Source organism: Girardinichthys multiradiatus, chromosome 3, assembly GCF_021462225.1.
Source record: "Girardinichthys multiradiatus isolate DD_20200921_A chromosome 3, DD_fGirMul_XY1, whole genome shotgun sequence".
Classification (NCBI taxonomy): Eukaryota; Metazoa; Chordata; class Actinopteri; order Cyprinodontiformes; family Goodeidae; genus Girardinichthys; species Girardinichthys multiradiatus.
In genome coordinates this window covers 4597455-4621586 of record NC_061796.1, presented here as the reverse complement: position 1 = coordinate 4621586, position 24132 = coordinate 4597455, and the positions used below count along the sequence as shown (strand labels likewise).

The following is a 24132-nucleotide window of genomic DNA, read 5'->3' as shown; positions in this document are numbered from 1 at the left end:
TGACGACCCCTTGTACTTTCAGTCACTTGTTAATAAGAACTTAATTAATTAATATGAGACTTGCAAGCTAGCTATTAGTTCCAGTCTCTACTAAATATCTGCCATAAAAATCATGATGCTTCTAAAATACCCATTATTATGAGGAACCAAAGGTTGGCTTTAGAAAAACAGGGCAAAGGGAAAACCACAAAAGTTATTAGTTATCATTGAACTTATAATATAGACAAATACAATTAGATAATAAAAAAATAAAAGTTATAGGTTAACAGTTGTTTTGCCAGCAAGAGGTTCACCCCAGAGTCACCCTCTGCTAGCTGATTCCAGGCAATGATAAATAAACTCAACTTCAACAATCAACACTTGACTCAGAAAGATTCACAATTATGAAACTATCTTCACTGCTCGATCATATGAAATTTATAAAGTCTTAATTCACACCTAAAATTCGCACTCATTTCTCTCTTTTTGAAGAAAGCAAAATAAATTTTTTGTTAAGTAACCAAGAAAGATTCAGGATGTTGATTCATATAGGACAGAGGGTCTGTAACCTTTATCATTCGTAGAGTAAAAAATCATTTTTGCTTACTAATTAACATTGCAAAAATACCATATATAAATCAATAAATCAATAAAGATTACAATTAAAGCAATCATTAAAGTAAAACAAAACAATAAAATAAAAACGACCAAACATTATCAGATTATATTATATTAGATTAGATTAGATTAGATTAGATTAGATTAGATTAGATTAGATTAGATTAGATTAGATTAGATCAGATTACATAGTATTGCGCTTTCACTAGAACTCACGCCTTCTCTTTTAATGTTTTCTATTGAATTTGGAAGAGTGACTTAACTTCATGCCTACATTAATTAGAAATCATAGGTGCAACTGTAATCTTGATTAAAAAATCTGATAAACATGTGACAGACAAATCTAGCAATAGCATCTAATGAAATGCTGTCTTTGACAAAGTTGAGCACCAACACCAACTTAAACCTCAACCACATTACATTCTTCTTTTTGTCCATTGCTGGTCTCATTCTGTTGGAAAATCTGGCTTGAAACCTCTGATTTAGAATAAAGCGGTTTTATCTGAGTTTTTAAGGTTGTTTTTCAGTGTGGGGTAACTACCTGCAGAGGGCGCTGCTTTCTCTTTCGACAGATTTTAGTTGACATGAACAAACAGCACAATAATTTCACCTTAAACTTGTTTTTTGAAGATAGATAGATAGATAGATAGATAGATAGATAGATAGATAGATAGATAGATAGATAGATAGATAGATAGATAGATAGATAGATAGATAGATAGATAGATAGATAGATAGATAGATAGATAGATAGATAGATAGATAGATAGATAGATAGATAGATAGATAGATAGATAGATAGATAGATAGATAGATAGATAGATAGATAGATAGATAGATAGATAGATAGATAGATAGATAGATAGATAGATAGATAGATAGATAGATAGATAGATAGATAGATAGATAGATAGATAGATAGATAGATAGATAGATAGATAGATAGATAGATAGATAGATAGATAGATAGATAGATAGATAGATAGATAGATAGATAGATAGATAGATAGATAGATAGATAGATAGATAGATAGATAGATAAAGAAAGTTGGCTGGTGTTGGACAACATTGTATGCATATATTGCTGGGTGACCTACCGGCCATAAAATAATTGATCACATTGACTAAATAATAACATCTTGTCAGTTAGTGTTCCACCTGTTTCTCCATGTGATGGTGACAAATAATAGTCTACAAGTGGGGAATTTCACCCCGTGGTGAATTAACGCCCATGTGCAGCATAGGGAACGTTAAAAATCCACAGTACTGTGTGTGCTCAAAACTGACAAAAGTGAAATCTTTGCTGGCAGATCTCGCCATATCCTCAGAGATAGTGCTAAAGCCCCTACAGGGTGTTATGTAAGCCCCGGAATTAACAAATTGGTTAGCCCGTACACCCGAGGTCATCTGTTGATAGATACGGTTTCCTGAGGGAGTCCTAAGGGAGAGGCAGTGCAACAGCCAGCCGTTTAACCCGAAGGGCTTGTTTTTAAGAGTTCCTCTGAGAAACAAAGGCTTTAAGGGGACTCATTACCTTACAGCTTAAAGGTTTTGGACCATATGGCATTTATTAGTGTTAAATTCATTCTTATTTTAGGTATTGTAAAGGATGAATATATGCATTTTTAAAATAACTGCAGTAAATGTGCAAAAAAAACTCCATCTTGTAAAAAATAAAATAAAAAAAATGATAAATGGGAGGATTGGGTTGAGGCCGGTTAGAAAGGGTTTATTTAGGATGGCAGGGCAGGGATGTATTTAAGGGGTTGATTTATCCTATTTAATCAGCATCCTGAGAGACTGGCACTGCCCCCCATGCCATAAAGCCCAGCACTACTCTGGGTTCCTCAAAATGGAGGGAAGTCCCCGCAAACAATGTTTCTGTCAATCAGCCTTAACCTGAGGTGGGTCCTTTATTTCCATATAGTGTACTTGTATAATCATTCACTCCGTAAGTGAAAATTACTCTTATCAATGTTGTGACAAATACTGGGTAAAGATGCAGAAAACCGTTTTTTTGTTGTTTTTTTTTTTTGCAAGGGAAATGTTTGTTCTTCATACTGTATAGTTTTTTTTTTCCCTTCAGGCTTATTAGGTGATGCAGGAGAGCAAACTAGGAATTTAACCTATTCAAAAATTGATGCATTTGTTGCAAGATATTAAAACCTTACTTACAGAGATAAAAACTTCACAGCAAGTCAGTATATTACACAAAACTAATTTAAAAAATGTTTTTTGTTATATTAATGTTAAGATAAGAATATGTTGTAACCTACAAAATCCTGAGGAAGACTGCTGACTTGACAGTTGTCCAGGAGACAGTTACTTTCACAAGGAGAATGAGACAATGAGACTCAAAAGGTCATTACCGATGAAGGTTGCTCTATCCAAGCATATTAATGGAAAGTTTAGTGGAAGAAAAAGGTGTGGAAGAAAAGGTGCACAAGCAACAATGACAACTGTAGCCTTGAGAGGATTGTGAAGCAAACCCCACTCAAGAATCTGGGGAAGATTCACAAGGTGTGGACCATGGCTGGAGTCAGCATTTCAAGAGCCACCACATACATACTTTTTCAAGAAATGGGCTACAACTGTCACATTACTTGTGTTAAGTCAATCCTGAACCTGAGACAAGAGAAAGTTATATATACATTTATCTATATTCTATCTGTGTAATATATGAGATTTCCTTTCTGATTTGAATCTGTGTAATACATTAATTTTACGTTGAAATTCTAATGTAAGCACATGCATGTGCCATAAAAAAAACATTTTAGAAAATGACACCACAAATGTTATTTTAGGTGCGAAAATAAATTCCACCTGACTTGTCCCTATTGGGAGAAAACCTCCTCTTAGTCTGGTTGTCTCTGCTCCATGCTGTTGAAAACACATTTTTCTAAAAACCCCTAACAAGATAATGAAGACACAAGAGATCGTTTCCTGCAATTTGCAGTAGCTCTTCCGCTTTGTTTAGACCATAATTTGTACCTGTTTGGATGGCACAAGCAGTCAGTGGTTTGGGGTTTGTAGCAGGGGATGTCCCAGGGGGCTCTGTCAGTCCAGCACCATTATAAATGACAGGGCAAAGAGAGCCTCCTTGGCTGGGGCTTCCTCGGGGCCTTGAGTAGCATTTGCAGAGCGCGTGCCCTTTTTGATTTCCTAATCCCTGCACGGTCGGAGGAATGTTGGCTCACTCCGTGAGGTATTCTGCTCACAAGTCGTGATTTATGCTCAGGGATAAGAGGAGCCCAGGTGTGGTAGTGCCTCTGTAAAAACTTTTAATATGCACACCTCATGGTCTCCGACAGGGCCCTAGATCAAGGATTACTGCCAGTCAGTGGTTGTGGTGGTAACAGTCAATAAATGATTAAAATTCATCTGAGGCCTTACAGTTAGATGGCTACTTTACAAACACGCGCCTATATGAGGGATTTTGCAGCAGAAATAGCTCAGTTTTATTCTGCATTGAAATTTTTGATCAGGCAGATATAAAATGCTTTTTGCATTCATGCACTAACTGTACATGATACACATTGTTTTATAATTACTGCATTATTTATTCAGCATAAGGACAAGAGAGTAGGGTGAATATCATTTAGAGAGAAATAGAATTGTATTTCTCTCTGTAATCATCAATTTGCTCTGTTTATTTGATTTTAATTAAAGTTTGGGAAGGTAATTCTTTATTTTCTTGGACAAAAGATTTGGAAATCAATCATTTGTTATTGATATTAACTAATAGTTGTGTGAATTCCAATTTCAGCTGCACTTGTCCAGCGTATGAACTTGAACGTAAACTTACACTTACTGCTAGTCTCCATACACACTAACCTGCAGAACTTCTCTGACAATGACTACTATCTACAATTTACCCCAATAGAGTAATAACATCGACAAGGGAAACAGATGTAGCTCATCATTAAAAGTGATGACAGTAATTATGCCATAACTTCCAATCAAAATTAAAAAAACATCCATTCAGAGATTTATTTGGTTTCCTTCCTGCCAGTGAGGCTGGTTTTGTCATGACATGACACAGACAACTTCATGTGTGCTAACAACCCTGCTGCCGATTTAATAGCAGTGATCCGTGTTAATCACCGATCCTTCCCTTTCCGCTTTTCATATTTTGCCCGAGGGCTTTGCTGTATGACTGTACAGACTTACCCGAATGCATCTGCCTGATCTTCTAATGGCTGCATTAGACTCTTCCACCCCTTACTTTCACTCGGTGGCTTGTTACCTAGCCACAAAGGTCAAGAAAGCCTTTAAGTCATCTAACTGGGTGCTGGAAGTAGATTGACTTTTTCAACTCTACACTTTGCCACAAGATGACCACTTTTCCCCAAAACTGTATTTTAGGAATATGTGCTTTACTGATTGAAAATTACAAACTGTATAATTTTTAAGTATAATAAAAAACTGAAGGTAATTTTTCACATGCTTGAAAGCCATAGGAAAAACATGCCTTATAGGAAGAAAAGCATAAATTCCTTATAAACAAAATCACATCTGTAAACATGTGAATGTGATTAAATTTCACATTAAATCACAAGATAAGCGAACCACACGCAAAACACGTTTTGCTCATGCTTAATGTGTAAAATGCGTGTCATTTTCAAAACTACAGGATTACATGATATGCCCATGTGAAAACTATGTCATTGTACAAAGGAGCATCCATGACTCCTGGAACGACCATCCTTCTATGTTGACCTTTGTTTAAATGACACAAGATGGGCTTCAATCACTTCTTTAAATTTAGATTCTTACTATTGCCTAAGATTGCAGTTTGCCAGTCAGTAAGCATCGTGTCAAATACAAAAAAATAAACTGATTTTCAAAAATTGCCACATGCAGATTTTTGGTGCATCTAAACAAATTGTGCAACATATGGAAATTACAACCCTGTAACCTGTTTTATTGTACACTACATATAGCATGTACCATAGGACTGGTGTTAATGTTTGTTAACAACAACTTATGATTAAGTGCAAAACTTTTTGCATGTTTCTTTGGGTATTTTGGTGATTTATCCTTGTTAATGAGCTCCAAATCTGAGGATTGGAAAGCCTCTCTGCTGGCACCCGAATCTTAAGCTCCCTCCACAGATTCTCTATCAGATTTAAGTCTGAACTCTGGCTGGGCCACTCCAAAACATTAATATTACTTCCAGTCAGAAGAAGCATCTTGGTCAAAATAAAATATTACTTTGAACCAAAATCTGCCAGGGTGTATAAAAGTGTTGGGCTTAGCTGTAGCAGCATGTAAACCATATAGAAAACCTTTCACACTTAGGAAAACGTCCATGCATTTCAACTTTGGAAATTATGCAGTAAAATATAAAACGTGGAAAAATGTTCACCTGTTTAGCTTGTAGAAATTATATTGTTCTGTAACATGTAAAACCCTTTGTAAAAACCTTCCATATGTAGGAAAATGTTCACGTGTTTCTCACAAGCAAATTTTCTCACATGTAAAACATGTTTTCACAAAAAATAAAATAGTGTAGTAACAAGTGAAAATCTGTGAGAACAACCCTGTGGGAGAACAGGATTCACATGTATCTTAAGAAACGCTCAAAAACAGACCTTCAACCTATTTTTTAACGCACAGGTTTAATCATTCACGTATTCTGACAAAGAGGGTTGAAAAGGTGAAATTATACTGACTAAATAACACAAATGGTGCTCCTGAGATTGTCCAAAAAGCACTGTTATTGTTGTTATAATAAATTATTTAAAACACTTACATTTTTAACGCCCTTTAAAGTTCATGAGGTTTTGTTTTGCTAAGGTTAAAACTCAACGGAATGCAACCCTTACGCTGCAAGGAATATTTCAGTGCATGTGAAATCTCAAAGGAAAATTCCTCCAACCAGTAGTATAATTTGAGCTTTGTCTTTTAATTCTCTCCCTTTAAGAAGTGTAAAAAACGTTTGAAATGACAAATTCTCTTTCACCTTGTTATGATAGCTGCTATCTAAGTGCCAACGTGTCAAAAACATTTCTCATCTCTGTGCAAACAGAGAAGACAAGAGAGACACGATGATAAACTGACATGTCATCATACAGAACCAAAAGTTGTGCCCAGCTGAGCTAACCAAACCTGGATTAGCTTGGTTAAAATTCAGTTGCGTGAACTTTATTTTTCATGATATTCTTTAACCTTTCAGGAAGGTTGTTTGATAAAGTTAAGTATTTATTACCTAAAGAAAATCTGAGCGTTCATTTCCATTTCCTGTCAGAATATCCTTTAAGTTGTTCCTATTTGTTAGTTTGTTTATATTTTGTTAGTTAATTAATCAATATATTAGTGTGATTACTAATAGTTTAATGAGTGATTCATTTAGTGACTGGATGCAATAGAATAATTCAGTTTACACTTAAGTTATTAAGTTATTAATATTGATTCTGAGAATAAACATATTTTTGTGATGTATTCCTCTGACTCATAAAGAGGGAAATTTAGGCTTCCTGGTGAAATTACTCTTTAGAAAAATGTATTTTAAAGATTTGAGACTAATATAAGTAAATTTTGATTGTATGAGAATTTTATTTAACAACTGTCTGTGCTACTGACACACCATGCATAAGTTTTAGCAGGGAGGCATCCATCCATTTTCTATACCTGCTCATCTTGGTAGGGTCACTGCGGAGCTGCCAGCTATCTACTGCAGTGATGGGGCAAGAGGCAGGTTAAACCCTGAACAGGTCGCCAGTCCATCACAGGGCAACACAAAGACACACAGGAAAAACAACCATGTATGCACACACTCATACCTAAGAGCAATTTAGAGTAATAAATTAACCTAACGGTTATATTTTTGGACTGTGGAAGGAAGCCAGAGGACCCAGTAAGAACCCACACATGCACACATCATTGTTGAAAGATTCCAAGAGGTGATTCAAACCCAGGGCAATAAGACATTATCAACATTATCAACAATTTTCTACATGAGCAAATAATAATGTGTAGTAACATGTTAAATCCAAGCAGTGGAAAACGTTTCACATCATAGCGTGGACACAGGAAGCAAATGTTTCACATGTGGAAATTACATAATGTAGTAAAATGTAGGAAAACGTCCACATGTTTCACATGCTTATTTCATTTCATGTGAGCATGTGTTGTTTACGTAATTAACAATAACTTAAATGCTGTGTCAAAAGCTAAAAATCAAGATCTACACAACACAAGCAGTCTATAAAAAAGTGATTCTAATTACTTTAATGTAATCTGCAATCATTAGTTTGTGATGATTGTCAAGATTTAATTCTTAAGAAATTTTTAAAGGTTTTACTCCCTTTAAGTTGGTTAAGCAGCTTCATTTCTCCAAACCATTAAATAATTTCATTTTTTAATTTTGCTGGAAAATGAACCACCTCTGGGTTGCAGATTCATTTAGTCCTTACTGTGCCATCCCCCCTGCTCCCTTCCCCTACCTCCTCCTTCTTCTTTCCCATGTCCATTAGACCTTGCAGACTAATCGAGCAGCACCAATTGCTCCCGTGGTGAGATCATTAAGTAAATTATTTTAAGATCAAATGGTCAGCAGCCACAATGAAGTCTTGTGTAATGGTAAAAGCCTCAGAAGCTTCCACCCACCCCTCTCTCAAATTAAAGCCCAGTGGGGAGAGCTCTGTACCTCTCAGGTGGATGCCCCTAACCATTAGGCCTTTTAGCTGCAGGCTAAGGTAGGACCCACTAATTGGTCCTTTGAACAAAACTAACCCACTGACAGGATTCGACTTGTGTGCAGCTTAACAGTACAAAATTGTTCCTGGTCAAAGACAGCAGTTTTAGCCCGCTGTAATGGTCAACCTATAGAAAGGCAGCAAGGATGTGTCCTGCTTAGACAGCAGCATATAGGTAATAATATTTAATCTAGTTTACAAAGACTGGTAGACTTTTTACAGTGTGGCTTTTTTAATTGCCTGCGGTTCCAAGAATCATTTAAACAAAATCACGTCTCTACTTGCAGTAGTTTCCTGCCAGTTTAAAATTTTGATTGGCATGTATGTAAAACAAACACAGAATTTACAATAAATGTTTATTTTTAGTGCCTTCGGCTTAGCAGGTTCTGAAAAGATAGTAATGCCTGCTTACTAAAGTTCAATAAGCAGGAATTCCAAGTGAGCTTCAAGTGTAAAGGGGTTAGGGTTAAATGTCGAACATCAACTAAACAAATGCAGTCAAAGGATTTGCACATACAAACTGCAACACAAACTGCTCTCTCAATGGTGCCACATAAGCGAGTTATACCCTTATACAAGCTAAACAAATGCCTAGTAAGAATTAAGTTATTGTACTACTTGAGAAAAATTTTCAAATCAAAGTTTCTCAAAGCCTAATATTATTTTATATGCAGTAAATAAAATAAAAATATGAAATTACTTTGTTGAACTACAATTAGAAGCGGTTCTTCCATAAGTGATGCCGCAAGGCCCAACCACTAGCAACCACGAAATCCATAAGGTCAATCCTGCAAAAAACATAAAAAACAAAGACAACAAAAATACTTTTGATTATGTACCTTATCAGAAATATTAAGAACTAAATGATAGATCTGATATAAATTGCTCAATATAGATATATAGATAAGATTTAAAGCATATGTGATCACTGGAGAGACAGCCAAATGCAGTAAAGACTCCTTCAAAAACCCTAAACCTAAGAAGCAAATCCGCTGTATGTCCTGGCAGTGTGCACACCATAGAGGGAATGTCCATCCTTACTTAACATACAATTATAGCTCACCCCTTAGATGCAAAATCACATCTGTAAACACGTGAATGTGATTAAACTTCACATTAAATCACAAGATAAGAGAAACACATGCAAAACACATGTTTTGCTCATGCTTAATGCGTAAAATGCACGTAATTTTCAAAACTACAGGATTACATGATATGCCCATTAGAAAACTATGTCATTGTACAAAGGAGCATCCATGACTCCTGGAACGACCATTCTTCTATGTTGACCTTTGCTCAAGTGACACAACATGGGCTTCAATCACTTCTTTAAATTTAGATTCTTACTATTGCCTAAGATTGCAGTTTGCCAGTCAGTAAGCATCGTGTCAAATACAAAAAAATAAACTGATTTTCAAAAATTGCCACATGCAGATTTTTGGTGCATCTAAACAAATTGTGCAACATATGGAAATCACGACCCTGTAACCATTTTATTGTACACTACATATAACACTACACATGTACCATAGGACTGGTGTTAATGTTTGTTATTTTCATACAACTAATGATTAAGTGCAAAACATACAAATATAGCTCAGCCCCCCCAACACACACCCGCCCCCCCACCCCATGTGCCATGCTGCCCTGGGTAGAGAGCCATAGCACCCATATTTGTAGGTGCCACTTATTAAACTGCTGTAATAGTATTATAGTTCAGGTCTTACCTGAAAGCCATATGCCGCTTCATTTTTGATTACCTGTGTTGAAAAAAAAGATATCGGATCAGAAAATAAAGGAACAATAAACTTTAGATACCTTAAAACTGTGTGGGTTAAAAAGACACATTTAAGTTGGCATGTATATGAAATATAGACTGCAGATGAAACCCATTAGAGAGCGATTACTCACAAGGTGCTGTCTGAATAACAAGGTTGACAGTTTTGCTTTTAGAAGGTCAAAGTTTTCTTAACTTAACATAATTAGGAGCTTGTATTGTATGCTCATAGAAGGTTATAGAAGGATCAGCTCATATGCTGAAGTGCATATGTTCATGTTGGCCCTCTCAAGTAATTGTTTGCTCAGGGTTATTTCACATATGAGGCAATAAAGCTGTGGGCAGCATTAAAGGCCTAATGCTCAATAAAGCATTAACTCAGCAAGGCTGAATAGTTTCCGTTTTTCCCTCCCCACAGATAAAGAAGTGTTAGATGTACAGTAGCTTATGGTGTGGGAGATGGAAGCCAATGTAGCAAAGTGACTGTGAGAGCGATTTATCCACCTTTGACATGAAGCGTCACTGTCATCAATCACATGGTTTTAATTAGCGATGGCTCCCTTTTGTGGCTGAGAAATGTGCATGTAATTCAATTTGGGACCTACTGCTGGTTTGAGAACCCTACACTGAGATTCACTTTAGGTTTATGCACTATTACATTGGTTCCTACTGACAGGCCACTCGACACTTGGTATGCCGTGAATGAACAGCAATGTAGTTAGAAAGCATCCTTCCTCTATCTCGATTTGACTTAAAATACAAATCTAAGGCTTTTCTATGTAAACGAAATTTAGCTAATTGCATTTTGATATTCATACGTATTTTAATAAGCATAAAAGAGAAACAATTTATCAATGTTTTATTTCATTCATGTATGTGAATTTAGGGTGCAGAATAACATAGCTGCGCAACATTTAAACAATGATGGAAAGCAAGCTCATTTTAGCTCCCCTGCACATTAGGCCTTTTATCCATTATTTAAATCTGGTTAGATCTTAGCTGATAACAACAGCCGATGCAAATAAATTAAAACAATAAGAGCTTTGAGAGTCAAGGATGCCTATTCAGATGCTAAAATATCAATAGCAGTTATTTAGTCAGCTAAAGACACTTCAAAGCCCTTTATCTGACACATGGTAATATGAGTCAGTGTAATAATGTTTATTTCACAGCACTCATCCACATCATTGTCAAATAAAAGGCTTCTTTAACATCTGAAGTCTTGTTTTATGTTGTGAAGTTGACCTCGCCATTCCTACAATAAAAAAGGACATATTATTTACTAAACTTTTTCTTTATTTCTGAATCAATTAAAAGTAGTAACACCTATGAAAGTACAGCAAAGATAATTAGATGACATTTGATATGTCATTTCTACTTATATAATTTACAAAAATGAAAAAAAAGTTATCCAATGGCTTTACAAAATCTTAGTATAATATTAAAATAATTGAGTCTATCAACATGCCAAACAGCTAAGTTTCAGTTTTAAGAATAAAAGATTAAAACATGAAAAAATATGAAAATTCTACAAAATAGGTCTACATATCTGTATGCTGCTGCTGTCAGCCTAAAATCTTAAGTCTCTTTTGGCTTGCTTCTTATCTTACCACCTGTCTAAATGCATGTTTTTACAGGAGTCTCAGAGTGAAGAAATAAAAACTGTGAAATTTACATGAAGGTGCTACGTCAGCTGCATCACTGTCTAGTTTTTCTTTTTTGTTTTATTACACGAAACCATCGCCTGACCATCTTTGGCTGAAATTTCAAGCTTCTATAAAGGTAGTGGTCAAGTGGTCAATAATGATTAGCTGAATTACTCGGAAGAAAGGCTGACCAACCCTGCTGTTGGAAGGGCTTCAAGCTTTCCAAGCATTCAGCATTCTGTGGTGAGTGAATCATCATTGGAGTAACATTTGAGTAGCACTTCTGTTGCAGTGGCTGAAATGTTATTTTTATGTGGTACCTCTGAGTTGCAATGCGTATGCTGCATAACTTTATAACATGTCTAAAAAATATGTGGAAGCCTGGCTTTACTGGAGATCACCTACATTTGCTACAGTGTCAGATGCATAGAAAAGCTATGCTGAAGTGTTATTGCCGTATAACTTCACATGCTTTTGAAACACAAGGCACGTATGCAATAGTGTGACATTGTTGTCAAGCTGTTAAATATTTTGACCATAATATTTTTGGGAGGATGCATTCAGACTTCAGTATTCATAAATGTAAAAATATCCTCAGTTGGAGTGTCTTTTCTGCTTTTTTTCCCTTAATGCAATAGATGTTACCTCAACATGCAAAATACAATCAGATTATTTACTTTTATTATCAGCTCAGTCTTTTGAATGAAAGTTGCAGGATGTCACTAAGTCTGTGGTCTGATTGTGTCTATGCATGTTGAAATTTCCAGATTTAATGTTGTTTTTGTTCTTGAAGAATCAGCTCCTTTACCAATCAGTTTCTTTGATGCCTGTTGTCTGTTTAACTTTCAAAGGTGTTGATTGCATTCTGTTTTTTTCATCCCCCCTCTGTGGATCGCCTCTAACAGGCACCAAATCAGTGTCCCAATTCAGTGTGAGCTCATGCACCTCACAATCAAGCTGTCATTTAGTCTATGAAAATCTGGCCACCCCATTAAATGATGTGCAAGGAGGACAAAATTCCAGACTGTTTTCTGTGTGTTCTGTTTTTGTGGAAAACACAAGGATTTCACCCCTTTTGCTTATTGACCCCAATCAGTCGGAAAATGCCAGCATCACTCTGTCCCACAGCTCAGATAAACTGATGACTGATTGGCTACAGGACTGAAGAATTGAAAACTACATAAATATTTATAATGTTCTGATGCATAAAAAACAAACGTATTTATAGTGTAAAAAAAATGATAAAATTGTTTTTAAAGAACTAAACTCCAAGCACACACTTTTGGTGCTTGTAGAAATAGCTCCTTATGTTGTGAAAAGCAACCAGTATTAAACACATCGCATGTATTTACTTGCATTTCTGGGTGCAGAACAGGTCTGACTAAGAGAGCACCACTGACGCCAATCTCATGCTGTGCTGTCTGGGTCCAAAGCAGGTTAAAACACCCCACCTCAACAGCTTCAGGCTCTTCCCAAGCAATAAACGTATTTTAACCCAATGATTGCAAAATTAATGCATCTTCGTGTTTCTTTTATATCTGGTGCAGATTCTGCATGTTTAATCAGATGGGGTCTTGCAGTAAAATACTTGTGTCATGTTACAAATGTTTTTTGGATATCTAGTTCAGGGACAATGTCCAGGGGCTATGAGAGGCAGGTACATCCTATATCCTGTGGTTGATGGTGAGGGGCCTCACCTGAGCTGTAATCTGGGAAGACTGATCACAAAGAGCCAGAATGAAGTGAATTCCGTCTGTCCGACTTCAAACACAACAGGACAGTAAATCACACAGGTAGACGACACTGGGCGGCCCACCGATCACTGGAGTTCACTGCTTCTGCCTTCAAGGACACAGAAAACAAGTATGCCAACAATGTCACCTGACAACATGACTGAGCCAATTCAGCACAAAACTGTTTCACACACCTGTCTGGGTGAGATTGTGCCTAAAACACAGTGGTGGCTACATTCTAACACTAGAGTTATTATGTTCTATTTACTGTGAAACTTACAGTGGACTAAAGATTTTAATGTAGAATAGGAGACCAGAGTGCAGGGCCTTCGGCACTCAGACTATTCTTTGGGACCAGGAGATGCAGTGAACTAGGCACTCTGTTATTGAGACTAGTCTTAAAAACCTTCCTGCACTATAAAGCTTATACACACAGTGGCTTATGTTACCTTGAGCTGTCTTTGGACTTATGCTGCTACAGGCATAGACTGCCAGAGGAAAAACTGGCCACATTTAATCACTCAACTGTTCCCTTCTTTTATTTACACATTATTTACATATTATAGCTGCCATTGACTCTTTGTGTGTTGTTTAAATAGAAAATACCCCTGGCCCAGTTATTCTGTATTTAGCTGTGTCTCTTGGATGGAGATATTGCTGCTGTTTGCTGTTTTTATTTTTTCTTTACCATAATACTACTCCTAGCTCCATGCTTCTGTGTTTACCTGTGTCTTATATCAGGTTGGAACTGTTGATAGAGCTGTTGCTATCAGTAACTCTATTTGTTTTAGATACCCAGTGCCTTCTGTTCAGTTGTGTCTCTTTCCTTGACAGAGCCACTGACTTAACTTTGCTACTGTTATTTTTTTTGTACTTTCTTTGTATTACTCTCCCATAAACGTACTCCTGGCTCAGTGGTTCTGCGTTAGGCCTCTTTTTCCTGAATGGTGCCGTTGACAAAGTCATTGCTGCCATTTCTTTTGTTTGCTTTCGATGTTTTTATTTCCCAAAGAAAGTATACATAGTTCAGTACGTCTGTATTTAGCTGTGCCTATTTCCAAGATGGACAGAGCTACTGATGTCAATTACTGTCCTCAGTTTCTTTCTTGTAAAAAGTACTCTTGCTTGGGGCAGCATGTGGTGTACTGGTAGAGCATGCTCACCATATATAGAGAGTCCTCAAAGCTGACCTCCAGGGTTCGATACCCGACCACAGGACATTTGCTGCATGTTTTCCCCCTACCCTCTTTGCCCATTCCCTATCCGTATACTGCAAAATAAAGGCCACTAGTGCCACAAAAAAGTACTCTTTGCTCTGTGCTCCTGTGTTTAGCTCTGTCTCTTTCCTAAATGAAACTGTTGACTGAGCTGTTGCTGCCTTTCACTTTGTGTAGCCTCTTTGTTTTCATTATACGGTGTGATTGCATTGGAATAATTTGAATAGATTTTTATGCTATAATTTATACTTTAATTGGATATGATTTGGATCTAATTGTCTTGCAAAGGGCGTTGCACTCCCATTTATTTAATTGCAAATAAGAGTTGAATTTTTTATGCCACAACCTTCAAGCAGTATCATCAATGGAAATCATTTAAAAAAAAGCTCACAGACAAGATTTAACTAGGAATGTGTAGTTATTCAGTATACGACAATATTCAGTAATAATTCATAAAACAAAATTTAAATGATATCCTTTTCAGTCTGCCTAAAATTGGAAAAGTGACTTATTTGCATGCAAAATAAACACAATTTGTGCACATTTTATGTCATACTTAAAGTAAACCAAATCCATTTGGAAATTTTGGGATGCACACAAATTGACAAAAACAATGAAGTACCGTAGTGGTGCACAACAACTTTGCATGACTTTCATTAGTGAATTAAAAATATCAAGATAAGAGATGCATGAGTATATTGGTTACATGTCTGACTGTTGAGAAATCTCATCTGTTTATATTATGTCAGGGCAAAATGAATCAGAAGCTCCACACCAAGGTCAGTGTGATATTTCAAGGCCCCTACTTTACATGGCTGCATAGCAAATTAAGGCCTTCAATCAAATCAGATTGGGTGGATGGACTGTAGGTGCACCAACACTCTGTGGTCAGAGCAATGACAAAGAAGTAAATCCATCAAATAAGCAACAAAATGGGAAGTACAAAGAACGAGGGAAAATACTGTTTCATAGTAAATTTACATTTATTCTGAAAGGTAAGCAAAGCATATGAGACTTCAAAAGAATATGAAGTTGGAAATTTTTGCATTGTTTTGGTTGTATTTTGAAATAAAGTAACATATTCTATGTAATTTCTTTCTAAAAATGCTAACTGCTGTACAAATCTGTTTTTTTTAAAATCCTTGATTTTTCATATCATTACAACCAGTTTCAGATATATCTTGGATATTAATAACATTCGGGACTATCCATCTTAGAGCAATACTTTTTCAAAACTCTATGCTTTCCAAATATACCTCACAAACCTGGTGCTGCAGAGCTTTAACATTCAATACATTATCTTATGTGCAAAGGCTGCCCAAGCTGGAGATTTGTTTTTTCGTTTCAGTGTGTTGGACAAATTAAAGGCCCAGCCAGTCAGTAAAAGACCAATTCATAAAGGTGAAAAAGCGAGGCAACGGCTGGAAGACCAGTGAAAAATCTCTGCTGACCCTCTCATCCCTCTGCTCATCTATCTCTCACTACTGTCCACTGATACATTTCCCCTCGTTGATTTATGGGAGAAAAAAAATGTCATGGTGGAATGGGCTTTTGATAAAATTGTTGGAGAGATTCTGGGCAATAAATCGCGCTCTTTACATCCAGGTTGCCGGCTACTTTCACATTCTCAAATCATCAATAAGCGTCGCCCAAACGTGACAGCTAATCAATAACTTTACAATATTCCGGGCTGTTTGGGAAAACAGTAACATTTATATTTAACCTAAAGGCACTGGGTCACTCCTTTTTGTGCTACACAAACAACAGATAAGGGGAGCTTGACTGTAACTTGAGCTGAAAATATGTCATGTTGTGTTTGCATTGCCAGCTGGAGAGGAAATGTTGTCTTTCACAATGACTTAAAGCTTTTCGACCACAATAGCCAACCTCATAAACAACTGGTGTATATTTCTGTTAGTATTGAAATTGTGGACACAGGCAACCCAGTGTCTTAAGTTTTACCTTTAGTTTTTCAAAAATAGTCTCTGCTACTTGCAAGGCAAAACAATCCAATAAACAGAGAATAACAAGTTACAGGATCCATAATCCCTCATCAGTCATTATGGAGTATTTCTGACAGGAACTCTTCAGTCAGCCAAGTGGCGCCAGGAGGATGAGTGATTCAGCAAACCTGCCCGGTGTTGTCTCTCTGGTCTTTCAATCTTTTACGATGTAGCTAAGAGAAAAACAATGAGCCAGTTGCTCAGTACAGGTGTTTCTCAGAGGAGACGACTTGTAAAAACAGGTAGCTTTCCATTGAGACATAAACTGACTCACATAAAAGGCCTTTGCTGCTGCAATAACTCACAACTTTGTCCTGGCAGTCTGCCGGAAGCCACTGAAATCACTGCAGTGTTTAATTTCCACACCAAGAGAGAATTTCTATATATAAAAAAGTCCCTGAGTGTTTGTTGGCATCTGTGTAATTTGCTTACACTGCTGTGCTGATGAGCAGGCATTGACTGCTTTCTGGTGTCCAACTTACAAATGAGATATTATACTTGTTTCATGAGAGCAAGATGAGATTTTAACAATATTTTCAGGAAAACTAATGCTCCTTTCTTGTTTGCAGAAACATGAGAAAAATGGTTTTAAAAATCACAAGCTGTGTTTTAAAGAGTCTGTAATTGGTGTACAATAATTCTGTCCAGGTATGACTGGTCCCTATATGGGTGGCGCCACACACAGCAGATTATAGAAATCAAGGGTTATATCATGAGCAGTAGAAGAAAACAACAAAACTTGTTTTAAAAAACTAGAGGTAGCAACACATTAGGCAGGTTTTAGTCAACTGGGCTTCTTTTGAACACGTTGGGCTGGAAAAAATAGCTTTGGGCGGGTTGCTAAAATTTGGGCTGCTTTTTACAACATTTAGTTGGTTTTTAGAAAGTATTCATAGCAAAGTTCAATAAAAATAATAGTCATTGTGTGGCAGAAAACAAAATAACAGTCAGTCAGTCATTTTCTACCACTTATTCCATAGTGGGTCGCGGTGGAGCTTGTGCCTATCTCCAGCAGTCTATGGGCGAGAGGCGGGGGACACCCTGGACAGTTCGCCAGTCCATCGCAGGGCAACACACAAACAACCACGCACACACTCAATCATACAACTAAGGGCAATTTAGAGTGACCAATTAACCTAACAGGCATGTCTTTGGACTGTGGGAGGAAGCCGGAGTACCCGGTGAGAACCCACGCATGCACGGGGAGAACATGCAAACTCCACGCAGAAAGACCCAGGCTGGGAATCGAACCCAGGACCTTCTTGCTGCAAGGCAACAGTGCTACCAACTGTGCCTTGTGCTCATATCATTAATACCTTTATTTTGAAATGTGGAGAATGTCAAACATAATCAGTCAGTGGCAGTTATTGGTGAATCAAGTGTCACTGTGAAACTCTCCTGGTCAATGTCAATTGTAAATTACCCTAATGGGGCTTAGAGTTCACCTAAGCTACACTGAAGTGCGTTGGCCTAAAGGCCTTTACTGTTAAGCTTTGACTTGAAGTCAAAAGACAGCATCAAGTTGGATTTACAATTTATGTTGGTATTGGAACTTTTTCGCGATTGCTATGACAACATGATTGGGAAAGCCATCTTTGTGTGTTGGTTATTTGGTTGCCTGATTGTATACTTTGTGGAGAGCCTGTCTGTTTAACCTTTTTTTGTTTGTTTTAGTATAGTTGTGTGCTTATGAAGTGTTATTTATTATGCATGTAATAGCTTTTTACTTTTAACATCGAGGTTGAGATATTGTTGAGGTGGGGGTGTTTATGTTGTGTTTGGGCTGGAAACTGTCATTCAGATCTGGCAACCCTGGTTAGCAGAGATCTGCTATTTTCCTCTGTGGACAACATACCTGTCATCGCAACGTTACCAAAACGGCATTGTTTTTTGTAGTGAGAAATAATTATTCTTTCTTTTATGTTCATTTCTTTTTCTCCTCTTCCAAGTAGACGGTGTATAAACCAGTGCATTATTACCCCAAAGAGGCTTTAGAAAAAATTCTTATTTCTCAGTGGAGCGCAGTGGTTCTACTTAACCAAAAAAGAGATTAAATAGTGGCATCGGGTTCTCAGTGAGGTCCATGCTGCTGACATGAAGATGTATCTCAAGCTCTTTATTAGTTTAGCACTGTAAGGAGACTTCAAAGCAGATGCCAACATTAGCAGCTACAGGTTAGCCGGTTGCCTCATTCTCAACATTACTTCCAATCAAACCGTAACTGATGCTGAAGGCCAGTCCAATAAGCAGTTTGTAAGCAGATTCTCAACACAACTTCAAAATAAGAGTCTCAAACATAGATTCAACAGGGTTTCAAGCTAAAAGCAAATACCTCAGTAGCTTAAGTGTGATCACAAGATGTCGCATGCTGACAGTATATTATTAACGTGTCGTGACACAGACCTCATTTTAAAAATAGATAAGCTTTTTCATTGTTAAAATGTATTTTGTGTCAAAATAAAACCAAGGTTTTAAGAAAAAAAGATTTTAAACATCTAACCTTAATACTGTTCCTCTATTTTAAAACCCTTTCAAAGAGATGCAAAGGTGTGACCGGAGTTCCTCCCTCCGGCAGCTTTTTAGAAAGCAATGCGCCACATATTCTGCAAAAACTAAAACAATTTTTAATTATTCCAGGTGGCAACAACAAGAGCAAACTCTAAGAGAAACCCAAATGCATATCTTCTGGAGAAAAAGTTCTGTCCATATGATGTGCTGAGAACCAGGTGTAAAAACTCCCAAACTAGAACTGTGAAGCCCTGAAAGAGAGAAACTTTTTTTGGTTCTTGCAGAGTATCTAAAATAAGATAAGCACTGCTTATCACTCTCATTAAAGCAACACTTGTTTAAAACAACAGATGGCAAGCTACAAGCAGCATCACAGTTAAATACCTGTGATATACAATGACTGTCGGAGCAGGTAGCCTGACTAATTAACCAGATAATGTCAGGTTGTTAGACTTTCTAAATAAAGCTAAAAGTTTACTTAAAAAGTGCTACTGTGAGGATCTGGGGTGTGATCTACCTGCTGCTAATCGTTTCTCACCACCAGGTGCGGTTGCCTGGAGGAGCTGGAGAGGGACAGGTGTAGCTCATCAGGCTCATCAGCTGGGCAGTATAAGAGGAGACTGCGCCTGCACTTCTTTGCCTGAGCGTTTTGCCTTTGCGGTACTACTATCGGCCAATCTTAAAATTCTGCTCTTGTTTGAGAAAAACAAGTTCGAACCTTTGTTTATTCTTGTACTAATCTACCCTGTCCTGAAACCTCCAGGTGGTGTTTACCTCTGAACCAGACTGAGCAGACCTGAGACACAGAGACTCTGTCTGAACCAAGTCCTGGATCGAACCTTTTTGCTGACTCCCCGTCCAGTCCTCCAGCTGAGCGAATCCTGTCCGCCTTCCCAGTGCCCTCCCAGCGCCCTCCGCTTGGCACCGCCTCGCCAGCCACGGCGGTAGAGACTACCACACACACACACCCCAGATTCTGTGGCCTGTCCCCCTGGCGGTCCACCCCGCTCTCAGCTGTAAGCCGCACATTCTGTTCTGGCTCGTTTTCTGAGGTCCAGTAGTAACTCTGACCTTCTCCCGCAGCCAGTGGTATCCAGTCCCGGTCTCCGTCTTCTGGGCTTGTGTTTAATAAATTTACCCTCTGAACTTTCCTGTCTCTGGTTGTTCTCTGCATGTGGGTCAGGTCGGCAGTTAACATTATGACAGCTCCTGAATGTTATTTGCCTCAGAGTTTTCCTATATTTCTTTTACATACTGTATGTTTAAAAAAATCATTAAATCATATAAAACAACCTCTTTTAGTTGTCACTAACAAGATTTGAATCCTCTGTCCTAAAATTTCTTGAAGTCAGAGAAACTAATTTGCAAATTACTGTAACAGGTAAATGAAATTGTTGATACTTACTCCCATTTTGTCTATGTTTCAAAATTAAAATAAATAAAAAATTTTGTTATTATTATTGTAATCATTTGTGTTATTTTAGCAGCAGTGAGGAATAATTATTGGTCTTCTCTATTAAATTAAAACAAATAGGTAATGTTATACATGTTTTCTTTAAGTCTTAATACCAGTGATACCATGGTGTTTTTATTCAAGGTTATTATGTTGTGAGAATCTCCTTTCAGCCCATGCATGCTGATGACATTAACCTTTTTTTATACTTTCAAGCTCCAGTGAATCATCAAAATTTGAGTCCTAAAGAAACAGTTTGAAACATATAAAATCCTCGTTTCTGGGTTTTTTGAAGAGATCAGACATTTACGGTCCGAATTGCTTTGTCTCTAAGATTCTATTGCTTTCTGCACACATTTACCAGTTAAGGAATGTTGATAATGGGAGGATTATTATATCCAATGCTATCAGACTGAGACAGTTACTATAATTAAGCAATAATTAAGCAATTCTTTGAAGAACACTAAGAATTTAAAGTACTTAAAGTAAAAGTTCACTTATGACAAACTAAAGGCAAATCTGACAGCAACACAAGAAGTAGTGCCAATCTTACATCTAAACATGAGTCTCAAGCATAGATATAAACTGTCAAGCTTAAATATCTTACTTTCATTTCTTATGACAAAGGCTGTTTTCTGGTCATTTTATTAACTTCTCCACTTTGTAATGTCGTAGATTTGGACGTCTGTACCCGAGTTTTCAAGTACGAAACGACATGTTGGACGGGGTGCACATCATTTCATACCCATATTTCATACTCGCCTAGACAGCCAATGACTTTAAAATATTTTTTCTAATCTAATCACATCTTTATAGTGTTTGGGATGCTCAAAAATCTGAAATGTTTTAGTTAAATATGAAACACAAATTAGATATTAATCAGTTAATTACGTAGTTAGTTATTATTAATTAGTTAGTTACGTAGAACCATTCTCAATCCCCTTCAGAAATTCCCTTTTAGAAGTAAGATTTCATGTTTGTTTCTTTTCCTCCTTTACTTAATTAATTCCTGAAAGCATAACATAATTATACAATATAATTATTCTACTTTCTATTGAAGTCTCAATAGTATGATTCTGAGAATACATATGATAATATATACATTTTCTTTATTCCTTTCCGTAGAGTATGCAATTAGGGCTCCCTGATTAAGTAAAATACAATGATAAGTTTACTAATGAGACTGATTATATATTAAATACATAAACGTCCAGGCTTTATCCTTTCTCTACAGCTTTCTGCATTGAAATGTGGTTGCATATGCCTGTTAAACATTACATCTGAGTTATTTTGGGTTGATTAAGGGTCATAATCTTTAATACTTCAACTGACCCAACCAGGAGCAGAATCACCACCAACAGAAATATGGTGTATTATGAATGTATCCAAAAACAATATGTAATAAAATAAAATATTCCTGAGATTTGAGCATTTGTATTATTGTTCATCTACATAATATGTCAAAAACACCTAACTACTAGGAAAAATAAACTGATATGCAATGGTTAAGTAAAAAAGTTTGTTTAAATGTACATATATGTAGAACTAGACGAAACGGCAACATTTGAGTACAAATGAGAGTTCAAACTGGCAAAAAGGGATGAAATAACCTGGAGAGATGTGGACTCAAAGGACTTCTTCAAGAAGTAGCAGAAGAATCAGCTGTTAAAAATGGCATTCAGTTTGCTTTGGTATTCAATTTTATTTGATCTTATTATGCGTTTTTATTTTACCCTAATGTATCTTGTCATTGTGTCTTTGATGTTATTTTTCTGTGAAGCACCTTCTTATTTCTATTTAAATGTATTTACTTATTTGTTGCATTGTGGTTCACTGTGGATCAAGAGATAAACCTCAGATTGACAAGGAGACAAACACTCCGTCGCCACTCGCAAGAACACATCTTGAAGGACCTCTGTACTCCTAGTAAAGGTCGAGAAATGCTGGAAGATGAACTTAAAGTGCTCCAAAGACAAGGCTGTCACCAGAGATGTGAAAGGAGTAAACAAAAGACAGAGACTGAGAGGCCGACTTTGTCTTTCAGATTAAAACCTGAGCAACAACCATAAACAAAGACATTTCTGACAGGAGGAGGAAATGAAATGTTTACAGTAGAGGGGGAGTATTAAGTGAGGCCGCAGAAGACATTCGAGGGGGACTTGTTTGGATTGTCTTTTTTGCTTCAGATTGGGAGCGGTCATTCTTAAAACAGGTGTCACTTTGGGGGCATTGAGAAATGGCAAGTGGTGCACTCCCCCCATTTTATTTAGGCCAATTGTATGTCAACCAACCCCCTAACACTTTCCATTCGCCTCAGTGTTCACAACCCCCATTTGTTTTGTCTTTACAGAGAAACTGAAATACTGAGAGGGCATGTCAGGGATTATTTTCACATTTACACTGCAGTGGTTTAGCTAGAGCCACAGAAGATGCTTCTATTATTCAAACCTGGGAGACTGGAGACTTTTGAATTATTTACATCAGTTGGCAGAGCCTGGTGTGATTTCAAAGAACATGCTCCCCGAGGCCAATTACGCTTGCCATGTTTGCTAGAGAGAGATGAGACATTTTCTCTGTGAAAGGCTGCTTGTTCATGTCCCCACAGGAAGAAAAACATCATGTTAATATAATGTTTACCGGCCAAAAACAATACACCATCTTCAAAAAAGAAAGGTTGTTCTAGTTCTTGTGATCATAGCACAGAGGAGCAGAGGGCACACGTCCCTCGTGCCTCATTTCAGGGCTAATCTTTCATTTCATAGGCCATCTCTCCATATCAAACAACACAAATGGCTCAATTTGCATGACAGGATTTGTAACATGGCAAATCAGGTGTCAGACTCGATTAAACATTACACCGGCACACTATCATAATCAGCCGTCTAATGAGTGTGAGAGGCTTGGATGGATCAGGGAGAAGGGCTTCTCCACGCTGCCCAGCGGGGGGCTAGTAGTTGAGGGATTAAATTTAGAGATACCTCCTGATGTGGCCAGAGCCGTGTGGTGCTGTCAAGTCGTGGAGACACTGACCACACACACACCCAGGGGGGAGAGCCTCTGTTAGGATGAAACACACAAGACAGCCATGGAGCAACATTTGAGGACTGCCTTTACTCCTTTGGATACTGAGCTTTGAATACTAATGCACAGGTTTGTTACAGAGCGGACCACACCTAATGGATCATTAGGATGTTGCACACACCCTGAGTGATAATTAATCTTACAACATAGGTTGACCCATATTATAGAGCACCCTCCTCCTTACTGTCATCTTTAGTCCCTTTCCTGAGAGTTTACAGGTTGCCACCCACATGTTCCAGCACATATTGTTTCCTGTTGAATATACACTGATGCTAATTCAGCTACCGGCCGTGTAGATGTGCAGCTTTTGCTTCATGGTCCTCAGAGATTTCCCTATAACCATCAATGTTCCCCCCTTCCTTCTCTCCTTCCCCCACCCACTGCCCCGTTCCTCATTCGGGCTGACCGGGGTGCTGT

At 37.4% G+C, this 24132-nt stretch overlaps 1 long non-coding RNA gene across 1 annotated transcript; it reads left to right on the top strand.

Annotated features, from left to right (window-relative positions):
- Positions 1 to 18433: 18433 nt before the first annotated feature.
- Positions 18434 to 20164, top strand: LOC124865425. Its single transcript, XR_007037586.1, has 3 exons — positions 18434 to 18568; positions 19726 to 19841; positions 19945 to 20164. It is a non-coding gene; the product is annotated as an uncharacterized LOC124865425 (long non-coding RNA).
- The last annotated feature ends 3968 nt before the right edge of the window (positions 20165 to 24132 follow it).